Raw genomic sequence first — 4,070 nt, 5'->3', positions numbered from 1 at the left:
AGTCTGTTTGCTTGCATCTTTTTATTGGGAAATTGAGTTCATTGATGTTGAGAGCTTTAAAGACAGATGATTGGTAGTTCCTGTTATTTCTGTTGCTAGAGATGGTATTATATATGTATGATTCTCTTCTTTTGGGTCTTGGACCAGTTTGTTCAATTTCTTCACCTGCTTGATTATATTTTCCTATGCCTCTTTATGTGATTTATTTGTTTCTTCTTTAAGGTCATCTATTTGTTTGCCTGTGTTTTCTTGTATTTCTTCAAAGGAGTTATTTATATCATCCTTAAAGGCCTTTACCATCTCCATGAGAATGGAGTTTTAGGTCATTATCTTGCTTTTCAGGCATGTTGCATTATTCAGGGCATGATGTGGTGGGAGAACTGGGTTCTAGTCATGAGGAATTGCATTGAATTCTGTTGCTTATGATAGTGTGCTTGCCTCTGGCCATCTGGTTATCTCTGGTGTTAACTTACCTGGGTGTCTCTGACTGGAGCAAGCCTCCTTGGCAGCAGGTAAAGCTAGTCTCCTTGGAGGGAGGCATAGATGTCTCTCATTAAGGTTATTGCTGGTTAGAACAGGATTTCTATGTCCCTGGCTACAACAAACCTTCTGGGAGGCAGGCAGACTGTGTCCCTGGTTACTGTGGACCTCTTGGAGGGCAGATATGCTGTAGGGTTTGGGAGAATATTGGGTTCACTGATCTGTCTTGAGTGGAGAAGAAGACCAGAAGGAAGATGGAGCTCAGCAAGGCTATTGTGCTCTGTGTCTTTGGTTCCTGTGGACCTCCTGGGTAGCATGTAGGCCAAAATCAGGCTGCTCATCTGGCCCAGATAGGGAAGTACACCAGAAGGAAAGTGGAACTGTGTCTTTGGTTGCTGCAGACCTCCTGGGAGGCTGTGTTATGTGGGAAGGTATCAGGTCACTGATGTAGGAAGCAGAACAGAAGGAAGATGGAGCTGGGAGGTGGTAGTGGTGGAGTGTGTCACATGTCATCTGGGCCCTGTGGTGGTTCCAGCTGGGATGAGTATTTGCTAAATTAATTAATTTTCTTTAAATCTCTCCCCCATTCTTGTTGTTTCTTCTAGTACTCTCTCACTCCATCCTCCCACTACCTAGTAACTTGTGTTCCTTTCCCCACTCCTTTTCTATCTACCCACAATGTCTATTTTGTTTTCCCTTCCTAGTGATATTTAAGTGTTCCCCATCCCCCTCTTGAGCCCTCTTTGTTATTTAGCTTCTTTGGGTCTGTGGGTTGTAGCATGGTTATCCTTTATAGCTAATATCCACTTATAAGTGAATATATACAATATTTGTCTTTCTGGGTCTATGTTACATCACTCAGGATCAGCTTTTCTAGTTCCACCCATTTGCCTACAAATTTCCTAATATCATTATTTTTAGTAGCTTAGTAATACTCCATTGTATAAATGTACATTTTTTTAATCCATTCTGCAGTTGACGGACATCTGTGTTGTTTCCAATTTCTATGTATTACTAACAAAGTGGTTATGAACATAGCTGAACAAGTGTTTTGTGGTATGGTTTGAGTCTATGCACAGTATTCATATAGCTGAGTCTTGAGGTAGGTCAATTCTCATTTTTTTGAGAAACAAAAAAAATATTTTCAAAGAGGCTGTACAAGTTTGTACTCCAATCAGCAATGAAGGAATTTCCCCCTTGCTTCAATTCTTGCCAACATGAGTTCTCACTCGAATTTTTGATTTTAGCCAATATGACGGGTATAATATAGAACCTCAGAGTCATTTTTATTTGCATTTCACTGATGGCTAAGAATGTGAAACATTTCTTTAAGTGCTTTTTGGCCACTAGAGATTGCATTGTTGAGAAATTTCTGTTTAGATCTGTATCCTCTGTATTTTCTGGTTGGGTTATTTGGTTTTTTTATATCTAGTTTCTTGAGTTATTTACATATTTGGATATCATCTTTCTTTCAGATGTGAGTTTAGATATGACATGTTTACAATATTCTGCTATACTTGCAGACAGGAGAATAGCATAACTATCATAAGAGAGGCTTCAACCAGTAACTGATGGAAACAGATGCATAGACAACATTAGGTAGAACTTGGAGAATCCTACCAAAGAGGATTCTCCAAGAAATGAAAGAGGTAGGGAAGGGTTGTAGGAACCAGCATGGTCAAGATACCATTTTGTAAGATCTGCCTCTGTCCTTTTGACAATGTCCTCTGCCTTACAGAATAGTCTCATTTTCATAGGTACAATTTATTGTTGATTTTAATACCTGAGCTGTTGGTGTTCTGTTCAGGAAGTTGTTTCTGTTCCAATACATTCAATACTGTTCCCTACTTTTTCTTCTATCAGGTTTGTGTATCTAGTTTTGTGTTGAATTCTTTGATCTACTTGGACTTGAGTTTTGAGCAGGATGACACATATGGATCTACTTGAATTCTTCTTTGTGTAGATCTAGTTAGTTTGTCAAGATTAACTCTTTCTTCCAAAATGGGCTGTTTCATCAAATTGTCCTCCTGATTCCTCAGCTGTTCTATGACCTAACTGCCATCTGGCACAGTTTCTTTCCTTCTTCAGAACATCAAAATTCTCTTGCTTATTACTGGAACTGAGTTCTCTCTTTTCAAGTGCTCGTTGCTTCTCAAGTACTTCCATCTCTACTCTCAACTTCTCCAATTGCCCTGCCAATTTGTTAAAGCATGATTTTGATCCCTTTTGTCAAAAATTAAGCATGTTAAAAATTTCTATTGCTCTGTAGTACAGCACAAAATAAGGGATGTTGATACCTCCAGTTCTTTTATTGTGGAGGATGTTCTAGCTATCTCAGGTTTTTTGTTTTTCGATATGAAGTAGAGAATTGCATTTTTGAGGTCTATAAAGAATTTGGTGAAATTTTGATTGGTGTTGTATTAAATATGCTCAACCACCAACCAAAGAACATGCAGGGGCTGGAGCTAGGCCCCTTACACATTTGTAGTAGATGTGCACCTTGGTCTCTATGTGGGTTCCCTAACAATTGGAGTAGAAGTTCTTGTCATACAGATTTTTTTTTACTTTCTTGGTTAGAGTAACACCAAGATATTATATTATTTGTGGCTATCACGAAGGATATTATTTTCCTGATTTCTTTTTCAGCCAGTTTATCATTTGTATTAAAAAGTGTTACTGATTTTTTTCCTTTTTTTTTTATTGGATGATTTATTTACATTTCCTATGTTGTCCCCTTACCCCATCCCCCACCACCCCCTCAGAACCCACAATCCCCTCGCCCCTCCTCCTTCTTCTCTGTGGATGTAACCTCTATCTACCCCCCACTCCCACCTCCCCACTCTAAAAATTCCCATCCCCTGGGGCATCCAGCCTTCATGAGGTCAAGGTTCTCTTCTTCCACCTATGCCCAGCAGGGCCCTCCACTTTTACATATTCAGCTGAAGCCCTGGATCCCCCCCTAAGTGCTCCCAGGCTGGTGGTTTAGACCCTGGGAGCTGTGGTTGGTTGGTATTGTTGCTCTCCTCATGGTGCCGCAAATCCTTTCAGCTCCTTCAGTCTTCACTCTAACTCCTCTATTGAGAACCCCATGATCAGTTCAATGGCTAGTTGTGAGCATCTGCCTCTGAATATGTCTGACTCTTGAAGGCCTCTGAGGAGATATCCATATCAGGCTCTTATCAGCATGCACTTCCTGTCTTCCACATCAGCATCTACCTTTGGTGATTGCACATGGGATAGATACTCAGGTGGAGTGGTCTTGAGACGGCCCCTCCTTCAGTTTCTGTCCCTCACTTTGTCTCCATATTTGCTCCCTTGAGTATTTTGTTGCTCCTTCTAAGAAGGACCGAATCACCCTCACTTGGTCTTCCTTCTTTATGGGCTTCATGTGGCCTGTGAGTTGCATCTTGGGCATTTCAAGGTTCTAGGCTAATATCCAATAATCAGTGAGTGAATACCATGTGTGTTCTTTTGTGATTGGCTTACCTCACTCAGGATGATAATTTCTAGTTCCATCCATTTACCTAGGAACCTCTCGAATTCATTGTTTTTAATAGCTGAGTAATACTCCATTGTGTAAATATACCACA

This window comes from Grammomys surdaster, unplaced genomic scaffold (genome assembly GCF_004785775.1).
Source record: "Grammomys surdaster isolate TR1022 unplaced genomic scaffold, NIH_TR_1.0 513, whole genome shotgun sequence".
Classification (NCBI taxonomy): Eukaryota; Metazoa; Chordata; class Mammalia; order Rodentia; family Muridae; genus Grammomys; species Grammomys surdaster.
The sequence above is the reverse complement of the archived record's forward strand: the minus strand, read 5'-3'. Positions refer to the sequence as shown.